This window comes from Petaurus breviceps, unplaced genomic scaffold (genome assembly GCF_028583685.1).
Source record: "Petaurus breviceps papuanus isolate PSGF00001 unplaced genomic scaffold, PetGlider_PUasm1.0 90925, whole genome shotgun sequence".
Lineage (NCBI taxonomy): Eukaryota > Metazoa > Chordata > Mammalia > Diprotodontia > Petauridae > Petaurus > Petaurus breviceps.
Genome location: NW_027187380.1, coordinates 34750352 through 34767657, shown reverse-complemented (window position 1 = coordinate 34767657; position 17306 = coordinate 34750352). Strand labels below are relative to the sequence as shown.

The following is a 17306-nucleotide window of genomic DNA, read 5'->3' as shown; positions in this document are numbered from 1 at the left end:
AAAACACTGGAACCCATCAATATCTCAGAACTCAAGATACCTCCCATGACCTTTCCCCTCAGACTTCACAGAGTACTTTGTTTGTACCTTCCTAATGCATTTATCATGTATTATTGTTATATATTTTACTTACCTGTATTTGTATTATCCCCCTTCTAAACAATCAACCTCATGAGGTAAAAATATTTTTCATCTAAACTCTGTAACTTCCTCTAACATCTATCTAGCACAGGTCTGTGGGGCCAGGGGACATTTAATAAAAGTTTTTTGTAGTAAAAAGTTAAATGATAAAACAGGGACTTTTTTCCCTTTTTTTTCTTTGCATCCCTAGTGCCTAACACTATCCCTAAAGCTTAACGTGATTATTGATTGCCTGAATTAACCATCATCTCTCTATAATAATCAATTGTCATATCTATGCAAATGATTCTCATATTCATTTGTCCAGCCCTAACCTCTCTCTTGACCTCTAGTCTCATATCTCCAGCTGTCTAGTGGATATCTTAACCTGGGTGTCCTATAGAAATCTTAAACTCAACATGTCCAAAACTGAACTCATTTATCTTTCCCTCCAAACTCTGCCCCCAGTCACCCAGGCTCACAACCTAGACCTCATCCTTGACTCTTCACTCTCTTTCATCTCCTGCATCCAACCAGTTGTCAAGTCCTGTTGTTTCTCCCCTCACAAGTCTCTCCTATGCACCCCCTTCCCTTCTCTGACAACTATACAAGTGGCCATCACCTCACATCTGGACTTTAACAAGTTAATAGCGTTCTGTTGGTACCTGCTTTAACTCTCTCCCACCTCTAGTCCATCCTCTACTCAGATGCCAAATTGATCTTCCCAAAGCACAGGGAACTACAGTGGCTTCCCATTACCTACAAAATCAAATATTAAATCCTTTCTTTGGCTTTCAAAGCCCTTTGTAACCTGTCCCCTGGTTATCTCTTCAGTCATCTTACACTTTACTCCCAACAAGTACTCTTCAATTCAGTGACACTGACCTTCAAGTCATTCCAGGAACAAGACAATTCTGTTTCTAACCTCTGAGCATTTTCTTTGTCTCCCATGCCTGGAATGCTCTCTCTCTTCCACTTTGATTACTGACCTCCTTGGTTTCCTTTAAATTACAATTAAAATCTTCTTCTACAGGAAGCCTTCCAAACTCCTTTTAATTCTAGTGTATTCCCTCTCTTAATTATTTCCTATGCATCCTATAAATTGCTAGCTTTGTAAATATTTGCTTGTATGTTGTATTTCCCATTAGATTGTAAGCTCCTTGAGGGCAGGGACTATCTTTTGCCTCTGATTGTATCCCCAACATTTAGCACAGTGCCTGGCATATAGTACGTGTTTAATTAATGTTTATTGATTTATTGATACAGAATACTGTCCAACTTCTTGACTTATTCATGTCTTCCTCTTCCCTCCTGAGCAAGAAATTACTTTGTGTGCGCCCTTGGGCAAGCCCTTCATTTCACTTAACCCCAGGTTCTTTCTAAGGGTATTGAACTAGTTGTTCTTTAAGATATGTTCTCGGCGCAGCAGACCCAGGCCGGGAAGGGGCCTGATCAACTCGGAGGGCAAGTCTTCCCACCAACCACAAGGTCCACTACCAGGCCTATCACCAAAGGGCTGGGACTGGAAAGAGCAAGGTAAGAAGCAAATACAGGGGCCCCTGTCCTGGACAGCAAACACTCCTGGGGCTACCACTTCATAGCCCAGAAATTTTTTTAAAAAGCCCCTTTCAGGACCTCCAAAGACTAGGATGACAGAGTGAACCTCACTTGCTCCAAACCCCCCCTCTGACCCTGAAAACATAGTAACTCTTGCCCCAGGGCAAAACCCTCTACAGTAAATGCTTGGGATCCTAGAGGAACGGGCGTGGCTAGGACCCTGCCTCAAAATGGGTAGAAAACAGACTACAAAGAAAAAGACTCTGGAGTCCTACTATCCTCAGAGGGAGGAACCAACCTCAGAGGGAGACAATGTGGACTCCACACCCAAAGCTGAAACTTCAACAGGGAATGGGTCCCAAGCACAGAAGGCTCTCCTAGATGAGATCAAAAGGAACTTTGAAAACAAAATGAGAAAGATAGAAAACAAAATGAATAATTATCTCAAAACGAAAATAGCAGAATTAGAAAAACATTATAACAAGGAAAACATCTCTCTAAAAAGAAAAGTATATGATATGGAAAAGGAGCTTCAAAAATTAACCAAGGAAAATGATTTGCTAAAAACCGGGATTAACCAAATGGAAACAAATAACTCTATGAGGAACCGAATTAGCCAAGCAAAACAACAAGAATGAAAAATTAGAAAAAGAGGTAAAATACCTCAAAGAAAAAATAACTGACCTGGAAAACAGATCCAGGAGAGATAATCTGAGAATCATGGGCCTACCAGAAAATTATGATGAAAAAATGAGCCTGGACAACATTCTCCAAGAGCTCGTTAAGGAAAACTGCACTGAGATACTAGAACCTGAGGGTAAAATAGAAATCGAGAGAATCCACCGGACACCTGCTGTAAGAGATCCCAAACTGAAAAGTCCTCGAAATGTTGTGGCCAAACTCCAGAACCACCAGATCAAAGAGAAAATACTTCAAGTGGCCAGAAAGAAACAATTCAAATATCGAGGGTCCACAGTGAGGATTGCACAGGATTTGGCAGCCTCTACACTGAAAGATCGGAGGCAGTGGAATACAATTTTCCGGAAGGCAAAAGAGCTCGGGTTACAACCAAGGATCACATACCCAGCGAGACTGAGCATATTCTTCCAGGCAAAGAGATGGTCATTCAATGATATAACAGAGTTCCAGACCTTCTTGATAAAAAAGCCAGAACTCAATGGAAAATTCAACCTCCAATTACGAGATGCAACAGTGACTTAGAAAGGTAAACAAGGAGAACACACACACACCCTGCTATTTGATAAGAGCAAACTGGTTATAGACAAGTAGAGGGTATGACTATAAAATACACAAAATGATGATTAAAAAAAAATCTTGTTAGGGCTACAAAGGGACTGCAATGGAAGAAAGGGAATGGTTGAAGTGGAAAAGGGTAAATTATGCCACTCAAAGAGGCATAAAAACTGTATAGCAGAGGAAAAAAAGGGAGGAAGTTGGGAAGCATATGAGCTTTTCCCTCATTGGTTCTGGTACAAGAAGGGAATAACAACCAGTTAAGAATAGGACTCTATGGAGAAGAAATGCAAAAAGTATCATTTTAGAGAGAAAGAGGGGAGGAAGAGGAGCTTCGATGAGATTTGTTCCTGTCACTCTTGATGCAAAGAAGAAATATCATACTTCATTAAGTATAACAATATCCTACAGGCAGTAGGAGGGGGAAAGGGTTACAAAAGGGGCGTGGGAGTGGTTTGTAGGGAGAGAAGTAGTAAGGGGAAAGGGTAGGAGAAGGGAGGGGGGCTGAAAAGGGAACACTGAGGGAGGCGGTGGTCAAAAGGAAAACTATTAAGGGGGGAAGGGAGAAGGGAGGGAAAATATGAACATTAACAGGGGCAGGAATAGGATGGGGGGAAAGAAACAGATAACAATCATTACTGTAAATGTGAATGGAATGAACTCTCCCATAAAATGGAGACGGATAGCAGAATGGATTAGAAATAATAATCCTACAATAGGCTGTTTACAAAAAACACATCTGAAACAGAGGGATACACACAAGGTAAAGGTAAAAGGTTGGAATAAAATATATCATGCCTCAGCTAAAGTAAAAAAAGCAGGGGTAGCAATCCTTATCTCAGATAAAGCAAAAGCAAAAATTGACCAAAGTAAAAGAGATAAGGAAGGAAACTATATCCTGTTAAAAGGCACTATCGAGAATGAAGCAATATCACTACTTAACATATATGCACCAAGTGGTGTACATCCAAATTCCTAGAGGAGAAGGTAAAGGAATTAGAGGAAGAAATAGATAGCAAAACTATACTAGTGGGAGACCTTAATCTCCCCCTCTCTGAACCTGATAAATCCAACCTCAAAATAAACAAGAAAGAAGTTAAGGAGGTGAACAGGATTTTAGAGAGGATACGTATGATAGATCTCTGGAGAAAACTGAATAGGGATAAAAAGGAATATACTTTCTTCTCAGCAGTTCATGGCACATACTCAAAAATTGACCATGTTCTAGGGCATAAAAACCTCACAATTCTATGCCGTAAGGTAGAAATATTAAATGCATCCTTTTCAGATCATGATGCAATAAAAATTATATGCAATAAAGGGCCAGGGAAAGACAGACTAAAAACTAACTGGAAATTAAACAATTTGATCCTAAAGAATGAGTGGGTCAAACAAGAAATTATAGAAACAATCAGTAATTTCATTCAAGAGAATGATAATAATGAGACAACATACCAAAATCTACGGGATGCATTAAAGGCAGTTCTTAGGGGAAGTTTTATATCCCTGAGTGCATACGTGATTAAATTAGAGAAAAGGGAACTCAACGAATTGGGCCTTTCTGGAGAACCTGGAATTATGCCCAAAGGGCTATAAATACTTTCATATCCTTTGACCCAGCAATACCACTCCTAGGGTTATATCCCAAAGAGATCATAGAAGTGGGAGGAAGACCCATGTGTACAAAAATGTTTATAGCAGCTCTTTTTGTGGTGGGAAAGAATTGGAAATTAAGGGGGTGCCCATCAATTGGGGAATGGCTGAACAAGTTGTGGTATATGCATGTTATGGAATACTATTGTGCTATAAGAAATGAGGAGCAGACGGTCTTCATATTTACCTGGAGAGGCTTAAAAGAACTGATGCTGAGTGAAAAGAGTAGAACCAGGAGAAATTTGTACACAATTACAGACACAACGTATGTGTGATGACCAACTTTGATAAACTGTACTCTTCTCAGCAATGCACTGATATAAGTCAATCCCAAAAGACTCATGATGGAGAGCAAAATGTGCATCCAGAGAAAGAACTAAGTTTATATCCAGGTGGAAGCAAAATACCTGATCTTTTTCGTTCTCTTATTTGGTTTTATGTCCTCTTTACCATTTTTCATTCCAGCTGGTACAATCCGTCCTTATAACCTGACCAATGTATAATGTGAAAGTATTTACAGATCCTATACTTGACTATAAGTCACCATGGGGGGAAGGGGGACAAAATGTGAAATTCAAGGAATTGTGGAATTGAATCCTGTAAACTAAAAGGAAACAAATTAATAAAAAGAAAAAAAAAAGATATGTTCTCGCTCCAAATTTCTATGATCTTCTATATACTGTTGTTTCTACTCTTAATGCCTGACTTTTAATCTGTCCATTCAACTGTCAGAGTTAATCTCTTCTTGGCAATCTCTTCTACAAACCTTCACTATGCCATAAATCAACATATTTAAGGAGAATATTCATATGTCAATACAAAGAATATCATCATAAAATCATGGGCCTAGAGCTAGAAGAGCTCTCAGAGGACACCTAGTCCAACCACACCATTTGAAACAGGAGAAAACTGAGGCTTGGGGACATTAAATGGCTTAATGTCACATAGGTCGTGAAAGTAGGGTTTTAAATTTTGTCCTCAAATGCCAGAGCTACTCTTATTTCCACTGTACTATCCTAATATCAGGAAAAGCAAACTAAAAAATGCAAATAAGGTCACAGACTATTGGAATTGAGAAGGACCTGGCAAATCATCTATCTAGTCCAGGGTTTCTTAATTCCATGGAGTCCGTGGATATATTTCAGGGCAGACTGTACAAACTATATTTTGTATAGTCATGTATTTCACTGAACTTGGATGGCTATGTATTATGCACTGTGATCATTTATTCATCTTCACCCTCAGTCAAAAAGGAAGAAAAAGATTATTAACCCTATGTTTGAAGATGGAAAAATTAAAGCCCAAAGAGGATGTCTCTTATTCAGTCACACAATGAATTTGAGACAGAAATTAGAGAACCCAGAATAGTCTGACTCCCAGGTAACTGTGCTAACCATTTTTCAATATTGACTCTTTCAAAGGTAGTGCAGGGTACTTGGAGACAAGTCTGGATTTGAAAACTGGATCTGACACTTATTAGCTGTGTGACCTTCAGTATCCTCATCTAAAAATGGGAGGAATAAAAAATACTTGTACTACTTGCCTCACAAGGTTGATGTGATGATCCAATGAATTAATGAAAAGGCTGTATTCTGTAAGCATAATGTGTTATATAAATGTGAATTATTGTCACCATTATTAACTATTCCAAAATCCAAGAGGACTTCCTGGAACTGAAGCTCATTCTCAAAGTTTTTACAGCCCCTGAAAACAACAAACATTCCTTGGAATCTGATTTCTCATTTTCATACTTGCCTTGCTTACCTCACAGAGTGATTTGTTCTTATATACATTAAATGTAACTTGACTCCATTTCTTCCTTATTAATTTGAGTAACTAAAGATCCAATTCAGTGTGACTTCAAAGTTGGGTATTTGTTTCTATCATTCCAGAGTCATGAAACAGTTTAAAAAAAAAAACCAGTCTTCTTGTCTGACTCCTCTTAAAGATGTGCATAGCACCTGTGTACTTCCTTATGGCTCATAGATGTTAATTCCTAATCTCCAGGCACAGAGAGAGACGGGGAGGCAGGGAGGGAAAGAGAAACAGTCATACTCCCATGCAAATTGCCACCACCAAGTCCCAGCCAGTTGTGCTCTTTCTAGACCAGAGTAAGGTTTGTAGGCAATGCTGCTGGTGGGACCCTGGGGAAGATGCAGTCTTGGGCGCTGTATCCCAATCCTTCTGCTAGCTGTCCTGTTCGATGTTGCTGGGCTAATCCTTTTGCTGCTGGGGATCTTGGCCCCTCTGAACTACTGGGACTTTTTGGTCTACACAGGATCTCTACTCCTTGCCTTCAGCTTGGTCTTCTGGATCTTCTGGTATTCATTCAGCCTCAAGGTGTGCCCTGAGAAATTGGACTTATAGTCTTAAGTCTTAGCAGGAGTGGATCCTAGTTTCCGGGTAGAGGGAAGAGAAATAGATACAAATGCTGAAGAAACCCAGAACTTCACTGAGGCACCCTTCATGAGGGTAGCCAAAGAAAGAAGACTGGCTTCCGTGAAAGCCCAGAGTCAGCACCATCCAGTCACAAGGTAGGTAAGAATTATTCTGAATGGTAACAACGATAACAATTATTCTGAAATATGATGAAAGTATCCAAAAAACTAATGACAAGCCCTAAACATGAAAGTACAAAAGGGGTAGGCTCAGGTGAATATAGGGATCGGTACTGGTCTTGCAGTCTGAAGGTATGATTTCTTCAAACCTCTATTTCCTCATCTAAAGTCAAAAGGTTGTATAGTCATGACCACTAAGCTTCCTTACCATTTAAAGAAAATTACATTGAGAATTAAATTCTCATGAAAGTTTAAGATGAGCATTGTTTTGTACTGTAAGAAAAGTATCTCTCCAAAGTGCCTGTTTTGTGTACCTTTAGTATACTGAGTATATAGTATATAGATCATTGAATGGGAGGGGTGTCCTTAGTGTGTTATAGGCATGTAAAACTCCCCAAATAACTGCTTAATGCATGTGAATGGGTTTTGAAAGAACGACAAGTCAGTGGTAATTCAGTCCTCTCTTCAAAGGTGCACAAACTATACTTGGTACAACAGTGAAGAGTTCGTGCTTTTACCAGAGAAATTCTTTCCCCACCTGAGTGCATTATATAACCATGGCTGTGTGTCAAAATAGTAACCAAAAGTCATGAATGTCATTCTCATATGCAGTTTTTCTCTTTTTTCTATAGCTCATTTCTAAGTCATAAAATCATAGAAAGAGAGAACTTGAGGTTAAAAAAGTGGGATTCAAATCTGTTCTAACATGAACTTTCTATTTAAAGGTTATAATATTTGCAATATCTACTTCACAGCATTATTGTAAAGTGCTATCTAATAATGAATTGTAAATTCTATTCTGATTACTCATTGTAGTACAGAGATGATTCTGGGCTGTCAATATCTATGCCAAAGAAGTGCAACCTCTTGCACCTTCTACAAAGCTGGAAAGACTTCCATTAGTGACATGGTCTATTTGTTGTATGAAGACAAACCTAAGCAAAATTTAAGGAAGCTGGTGACCATGTTGAGTTCAAAATAATTTTTTTTTCATTTTTTAAACTCTTGAAAATCATTTAATAAATTATGCAGGGAAGGGATGGGATGTGATTTGCATTACCAGAGGGATTACCCACAACAACAAAAAAAGAGAACCTTGCAGTATTATTATCATTGCTCTTTTTTTCTTTTTGGATGGCAGTTGGAGTTAAGTGAATATTGTCATTACTCTTGTTACCTTATTCACCTCATTTTTTGCAATAGGGTTTAGGTAAATATTGTCTCTTACGATAAATAACTATCCCATCATTCTTCTATATTTAATATTGTATTTGCTATTATACAGGTGGATAAAAAATGTTTTGTAGTTAGATAAATATTAGCTACCATATAAGTTCATCCTCAGCGTGACTCTAATAGCAGGCATAAAAACAGGGATCATGGAGACCCCATTCTGTTCCATCATTTTGATCTCTTCTTTTAGGTTTATATTTTGAAAGACTTTCTTTGTAAATGGTTTTGTCATTATGTATATTTGGTAAGGAGATGTCAATTTAAAATTTTATTCTTAACCATTTTATAGATTAATGCTATATGTTAATGCTGAGGGATTGTGGGAAATGATTAGGTCTATGATAATCATATTATTAGGTTTAATTATATTAGGTCTAATTCCAATACAATTTAAAGAATCATTAATTTAGAACTAGAAAGGCTGAGTCTAATCCCTTGATTTCAGAGATGAGGAAACTGAGGCTCAGAGAGGTTAAAGTGACTTGCCCAGGGTAACAAAGGCAGGGTCTGAGGTAAGAATTGAAATTAGGCCTTACTAAATCCAAGTCTCATACTCCATCCATTCTTCCATGTTGCTTCTTTGAGTTATCCAAGATATTTGAGATCTGTGTTTGTAATATGAGTTGTCTGTCAATCTATGAAAGACAGCCAGCTTCTCTGATGTATAATCTTATCATTATTTGTTATTATTATAAAATGCTAGAGTTGGAAGAAACTTGAGATCATAAGGTTGTGAATTCACAGTAGGAACTCTAGAAATAATTTCCTTTAACTTCTTTATATTACAGATGAAAAAACTGAGTTCCTTTCCTTGTAGTGACTCTTATATGTGGTTTTAAGATATTCTCTCTGTCTCTCTTTTGTCTCTCTGTCTATGTGTGTGTCTGTCACATATACATAACACACAACTGATTGCACACACACTTTCATGCATATATGTGTATTTACCGAGACAATTAGCTGGGTCAATCATTAGTCCTGAGCTGTGTTTAATCTAGATACCTGTATTTAGGCACATGCCGATTTCACTTTTTTTTTTTCAAAGATCTTTGGAAAGATTTTAAAACTGGAAAATTTTTAAAAGTCAAAGTTGCATCAACTTGTAACTTTCCAAAAGTGAGATCAAGCTGAAGCTGGAATGGGAAAAGGACTGAAACATGTTTCCTGATTGGAATTTACTAGTTTTCCAGCCTTTCTCTGGAAGTTAATCTCACTCTGTAGGGTAGACACAGCATTACTGTTCTCACTTTACTGCTGGATAGAAGAGCAGAGGTCACAGAGCAAGGTGGAAAGAAGGAAATGTTAATTGTCGGTGTGTTCTGTGATCATTTCTGTCACTCAAAACTCAATGTGAAGACAGCAATTTCCTGAGGAAAAAGAGCTACCAAAAAAGTAAACCTCTAAGGAATAATATGTGAACATTTACTTGAACCTCATTTTGGCATTGTGCTATACCCGAAATTTTAATTACACTGAGAGTTTACTGAAAACAGCACTGAACTGAGACTTATGAGACCTGGGTTCAAATCCCATCTCCAGTACCTACTAGCTGTATGACCATAAGCAAATTACTTAACCTCTCTGCATCTCAGTTTCCTTGTCTGTAAAATGGGGACAATACTCACACTTACAGGTTTGCTGTGAAGAAAGAACTTTGCAAATCTTAAAGTGCCATAAATAATTATGTGTGATTATTATCTTTATAATGATAGAATCATTATCATTATTTCAACTCCACCCCAACCCCTGATACTCTTTAAAGATAAGGGAACTGAGAGTGTCCATAACAAATATGGCTGCAAGGCTCATAAGAGAATAGTGGGAGATAAAAGTAGAATGTTTTGAAAAGAAAAGAGTTTGAACAGGACAGATATGTGCACCAGCCCTCTCTAGGAGTGAGCAAAATCTTCTAACACTGTATACTCTGAGGCTTGCTAACTTTATACATTTTCTAGACCCTAATCCATTCCTTGATCAATAATTTTGAAATACTCACTCTTTATACAGTAATGAACTTTCCTCTCTTTGATTTATTGACTTTTCTGGTCAAAGACCACTGTTGTGAACTTTGCTGTGCTGCCTGCTCTGGCAAGTTTCCCTGGTCTCCATGATATGAAATCTGTCCTGGCTGCAACAGGTTATGTGCATAGAGTATGATAGAGAGCCAACAGGATCTATAACCCAACTCTCCTGACTTGATTGATCTTTCCATTCTACCAAGTTTTCTTAACCTTTCTTGTGTCATGAACACCTCTGATAAGCTGGTGAAGTCTATAGGCCCTTTCTTAGAATAATGATCTGTTGCCTACATTCAGAATTTTCTAAAAAAAAGAATGCTTAATGCCAGAGGTTAATGACAATAAAAATGTAAATTTTTTCCTTTAAAAGTATTTTATTTTTTCAAATTACATGTAAAGATAGTTTTCAACGTTCACTTTTATAAGATTTTTAGTTCCAATTTTTTTCTCCCTCCCTCCTTTCCCCCTTCTCCAAGATGGCAAGCAATCTGACATAGCAGGAAGCTGGGAAATAATTTTTACTGCCAGTGTTCCTGATAAAAGCCTCATTTCTAAAATATATAAAGGAGTCAAATTTATAAGAACACAAGTCATTTTCCCAATTGATAAATGGTCAAAAGATATGAACAAGAAGTTTTCAGATGAAGAAATACAGTCATATGAAAAAATGCCCTAAATCACTATTGATTGGAGAAATGAAAATTAAAACAACTCTGAGGTACCACCTAACATCTATCAGATTGGCTAATATGATAAAAAAAAAAAAGGAAAATGATAAATGTTGGAGAAGATGTGGGGAAACTGGAACACTAATGCATTGTCGATACAGTTGTGAACTGATTCAACTACTCTGGAGAGCAATTTGAAACTATGCCCAAAGGGCTATAAAAATGTGCATACCCTTTGACCCAGCAATACCACTTCTAGGTCTACATCCCAAAGAGATCACAAAAAATAGAAAAGGACCCATATATGCAAAAAATATTTATAGCAGTTCTTTTTGTGGTGGCAAAGAATTGGAAATTGAGAGGATGCTCATCAATTGCAGAATGACTGAGAAAGTTGTGGTATATGAATGTAATGGAATACTATTGTGCTATAGGAAATGATGAGCAAGTGGATATCAGAAAAACATGGAAAGACTTATATGAACTGATGCTGAGTAAAGTGAACAGAACCAGAAAAACATTGTGCACAGCAACAGCAATATTGTGTGATGATGAAGTTTGACAGACTTAGTTCTTTTCAGCAGTACAATGATCTAAGACAATTCCAAAAAAATCATGATAGAAAATGCTATCCACATCCAGAGAAAGAACTATGGAGTCTGAATGCAGATTGAAGCATACTATTTTCTCTCTCTCTTTTTTTTTCCTTTCTCATGATTTTTCTCCTTTGTGCTGATTCTTATTTCACAACATGACTACTGTGGAAATATGTTTAATATGATTGTACAAAAATGTAAATTTCCTCCTATTTATATAGTTCACAGATTCCCTGAAATCTATTTAAAGATTCCTGGGGGGGCGGGGGGAGAGGCATGGGCTCCAAATGAAGAATCTCTGCTCTACATCATAATGAGGGCAATGAAGAAAATTGGGAAAGCCTGCCTTTCCCCTAGCCTCAGCTGAACATGCCATCACACATTATCACCAGGTCAGGTGAAAACAAGAAATATGGCCACATCCTAACATTTTAATGAGGAAGAGATATGTTCAGTTTATGGTGTTCCCAAGATTTTCCCACTCCATCAGGATCTCTTGGATGGAATAATCCTGAGTGTATCATCCCAAATCCAGGTAATCCCAGTCCTGAGTAATTTTGACTGATCACAATTGGTTTCTAGCCCCTCACCTCATTAGGGTGGGCATAGGATAACTATGGGATGGGTCTATGGTGGCCCCCAGACAAAAGTGAATGTGGTATTCAGTGACTTAATACCTTAGGAAAAGAATCGTTGTTACCATACTGAGAATTACCCTTTCCCCTAAGCAGAGTAGTAAATGAGGAGAGTAATGGGGTGGCGTAAGAAAGAAAAGAGGAGCAGCTTATAAAAGAGGAGATAACCCAGACTATACTAGCAGATATTTTAAAAATGCCTAACACTCAAATACATACAATTCTTACTGTCCTATATTCTCCTTTTCCCCATATGATAAGGACTGATGAGTAAAGTAGTCCAGGATCCTGGTTCAGCTACTAACTTGCTTAACTTTGGGCAAGTCACTTTTCTTCTCTCAGATACAGTTTCTTTATGATTTGATTGTTTCCATATGTTACAAATTATGACAATAATTAGACGATTGTAAACCTAGGTGGAGCAATATAATAGTCACGAAGGTCTACCTGGTTCCCTTCTCTTCAGCTTAAAGGAATTTATCTTAGATGACTTAGTGATTTAGCAATCACTCCAACCTTCCAGTTAGGAAAAATTCCTGTTCCCTTTAGTAGAAGATGGGTTCTCTGCCCAACCTTACATGTAAGTATATCTCTAGTTAATCCCTGACCTCTTTGTGTTTGGGGCAAAATTCAGTTTACTGGAAAATTTGGGGTAACAAAACAAGATTTTACTACAGTGTCTATGGATAGACAAGTAGGGATATAGGAGAAAGAGTAAACTTTTTCTTGGGCATTCTCCTAACCTGGATACTCTTCTCTGAGAAAGCCTATAGAATAATGCTCTTTTGGTATTTCCATTCTCTGTCACAGCTCACATCTCCATTTGTTCCATGCTGGCTTGCTCTACAGCCCAATCACTCAGAATCTCTTGCTCTTTCAGTTCTGAGATAGCTTCTCCCTTTTATACAAACTCCTACAGGGATGACCAAGTCTCTAATACAATAGCTTGACTCAGGGAGGTGTAAAAGTACTGTTCACACTCAGTTTCTGATTGTTTGATTCCATCAGAAAATTCTTTCACCTGTAAAAATACTTGGCACTAAATATGGTAGCCTTAACCTCACACTTACAATTAAATGACCTATAATGTTCCTTCCATTCTGAAATTATATGATTCTGTAACTACTACTCCTATTTTCAACAACCCAACTCCATTCCCCTCCCCCCTAAATCAGAACATCCTTTTATGGTTTTACCTTTTCAAGTAGCCTTATCTCATCTTTATACTTGGGGGGGCATGTATATAGTACAATATGTTCTGGGTCCCACACCTCACAGAATGACCCAGCTTAGCAGACCTTTAACTGATCCATTTACTAAGAACAAAGGCCTTTCTAGGACCACTGTTGATAACATCTGAACAAAGCTCAAATATTCCCTGAGTGTCTGTCTACTGTGGGAGGCCTTGAGGCTTTATGATTAGCATGTATGAAACTGAGACTAAAAGAAGAAAGGTCATTTGCTCAGGGTCACATGGATAACTAATAGATGAGAGACAAGAACACAGGGTCCTAATTTCAAAGAGTTGGAAATCTAGTGATGGAAAGGACTTCCCAGGGTATCAAGACCAATCTTATCATTTTTTTAACAGATAGGAAATTGAGATGTAAAGAGTTTAAGTGGTTTGCCCAAGATCACAGAGGCAAGCTTCAGGGGTAGGATCTGAACCCAGGTCCTTTTATTCCAGAGCTAGCTTTCTTTCCACTACACCATGTTTTCTCCTATATGACTTTATCCCCAAATAAAAACCTATGTGCTAAGGGGAATAGAATTTTCTAGCATGAAGTCTATACATGATTATATATTAAACCTATTGAAAAAGTGGTATCAAGATGTGTTCCTTATTGTGTACCACTGCCATGTTCTACCCTGCCTTATCAATCCTTAGACCCAGTCCTGGTATTCAGTAATTGGCTTTTCCTGCTTTGAGAGGGATGCTTTAGCAACATGAATAGAAGTCTGCAGAGAGCAGATGAGGGTCATGGGATCATGTGATCCTAATTCATAGATACCTGAATTGAAATTTTAGACATCTACATCTTGGACAAACGAACTCCTCTCTCAGAGCTTCCATTTCTTCAGTTGCAAAATATGAAGATCAGATTTTCTGATCTTCAAGTTTTTTGCTAGCCCTAACATTTTATGATTCCATGATCACTTCTTTTTTTTTTTTTTTGCTTTTTGGAGGGCAGTTGGGGTTAAGTGACTTACCCAAAGTCACACAGCTGGTAAGTGTGACAAGTGTCTGAGGCCAGATTTGAACTCAGGTCCTCCTGACTCCAGGGCTGGTGCTCTATTCACTGTGCCACCTAGCCCCCCTCATGATCACTTCTTTGAAAACATCAAGGATCCCTAGAACTATGGACTTGTACTAAGCACTGACTACATGTTACTATGAATAAAAGAGATTGTACTTGCTTGTGTCCTTCTATCAGCCAATAAACATTTGTTAAGCATGCTAAAGTGCTGGTGATACCAAAAGAATCAAAAGACAGTCCCTGACCTCAAGTAGGTCACAGTCTAAGACTGTGGAGACAAGAAGGAAACACATATGTACAAACAGGATATATTCGGGGGGGGGGGGGCAAACAATTATAAAAATTATTCTAAAATTATAAAGAATTATAAAATTATTTTTAAAATTAATTATAAAAAGAGAGAAGGCAGTAAAACTAAGAAGTATTAGGAAAGCCTTCCTAATAAGAAGATGGGATTTTAGTTGGGACTTAAAGGAAACTAGGGAAGCCAGTAGGTGGAGATGGGGAAAGAGAATATTCTAGGCATGGGAGACAGAAATTCCAGAGGCAGAGATGGAATGTCTTGTTCCAGGAACAAGGAGTTCTTCTCCCTTCCTCTTTCAGAGGGCTCTCTGGCTACAAACTTTGTTTACCTGTAGCAGCAGTGACTTTTGTTCCAGTATTAACTGAAGGAAGTTGGCTCTCTCCAGCCATGCTCTAAGTGTCCCTTTTATCTATTATGCATATCTCCCTGTTATGAACTTTATTACTCAGTCTATATGACTGTTAAGGAAGCTTTGTTTGCCCTATTTTAGTCTAGGAGTTTACCTTAGATATAGATAAACTGAGACAAGCTGGAAGAAGGAAGGACTCTTGCCTTTATAAGCAGGTGAGTTCATGAATCTGAATTAACCCCCAACCTGCTCCAACTAGACTGTGCAAAGGTGATAAGATTTTCCAAACCAAAACTTAGGCTCCATGCTAAGGATGGATGGAGCCAAAACTAGGGTATGAGATAATTATAGCATTTTTTTTCTCAGACTATCAAAGTGTAGAGAATACAAAAATTTAACATATGTGCCCCTTTAGCAACCTACATACCCCCATAATAATATACCCCTATAATAATGGCTCCCCACTTCTACTCGATTGAATTTGTCTTAAATAAAAATTCAATGATGAATCGCAACTTGGTTTAAGGGTAGAATTGTGCTGCATGTCTCAGGTGCCCAGACTAATAAATTTTTAAACGTGATCCATGTGGAAATTTGTTTTGTTTCATTGTGTATTATATGGGATTTGTTTTTTATCTTTTTCTTCTCCAACAGGAGGAGTCAGGAAGGAGAAAAATAAGTACCTGTTGACTGAAAAAAGAAAAGTTAAAAAATAATCCAATGGAATCAGAATCCTCATTTGCTAAGGAGTAATTAGTTAAAAGTCAAGCAGTCAAAGAGATTATTTTAACTAACTGAAATTCTCTTTACTGTTTATTTTTGGATTAAATGATTCAGTTAAAATTTAAAGCAAATTATTTAGCCATTTTCTTAAAGTTTTATACTAATTAACTGAACTCATTATCATAAACCTTTTTTATATAGTGCTTTCTTCATATGAATCAAGTTAGTACATTGAGGGATGGGGAAAGAATCTAGATCTATGATTTCTTCAATGATGGGAATTCATTTGTTGGAAAAGTTTCACCCACAACACAGATGAACAATTCACTTATAATTTACTGCCCTAGAAAGTTGTCTGAAGCAATGAGAAACTAAGTCAGTATAGGACAAAGGTATCAAGATTTAAACTATGGTTTCAGGTTGAGAATGATTAATTTTAATTTCAAGCCTTAAAATTTCTTCATTTCATGTCTCCTTTTGCACTCCATAGGTGAAAGTCACATCAAGAACATGTCATCATATGAAACACACCCCTTAAAAAATCCCAGTAGGAAGCCAGAGTTGTCATGGGATGAAGTCTAGAAGCCTTTGGAGAAATCACACTAATGTCTTACCAGTGAACACAGATGGTGATCTTATTACAGTTCTCAGGCCTTTCTATGGCTAAAAGATTCATCAGGAGAATGGAAGCAGGGTTGTGAACATCAAGAGCAACACCATCCCTGAGGAAAATCAAAAGCCAAGGCCAGAGAGGACACTGACTTCTAACATCAGCTATGTGTAAAATGGAAGCAGTCGCAGTAGTAGCATTGGAGGTTGCACGTTGTAAAAAAAAGAGGCCTAACTCTGCTACTGCTTTAAGTACTATACTAGGCATTTATTAGATCAAGTGGATGTCACTGAGGCCACTTCTCTACCAAAGGTGATAAGATTTTCCAAACCAAAACTTAGGCTCCATGCTAAGGACGGATGGAGCCAAAACTAGGGTATGAGATAATTATAGCATTTTTTTTCTCGGACTATCAAAGTGTAGAGAACACAAAAATGTAACATATGTACCCCTTTAGCAACCTATATACCCCTATAATAATATACCCCTATAATAATGGCTCCCCACTTCTACTCAACTGAATTTGTCTTAAATAAAAATTCAATGATGAATCGCAACTTGGTTTAAGGGTAGAGTTGTGTTGCATGTCTCAGGTGCCAGACTAATAGATATAGCTATGATAGTAAACTTTGCCTTCCTTCTACAATTGCACAGATTTTTCTGTTCATTCAAGCATAGTGTTCTTTAGTTTCATGACGAGAAACATTGTAACCAATTGTCCTCACCATCCTTGCATCATATATACGTGTGTATGAATATATATACATGTA

At 37.7% G+C, this 17306-nt stretch overlaps 1 long non-coding RNA gene across 4 annotated transcripts in view; it reads left to right on the top strand.

The window, feature by feature from the left end:
* The window catches only part of LOC138152705 (uncharacterized), a 72067-nt gene extending 54974 nt beyond the window's left edge, over positions 1-17093 (top strand). For all 4 annotated transcript variants that reach the window (XR_011166179.1, XR_011166180.1, XR_011166178.1 and 1 more), the window contains 2 exons: positions 6863-7118; positions 16417-17093. This is a non-coding gene — a long non-coding RNA (uncharacterized lncRNA). The remainder of the gene's footprint in view (positions 1-6862; positions 7119-16416) is intronic.
* The last annotated feature ends 213 nt before the right edge of the window (positions 17094-17306 follow it).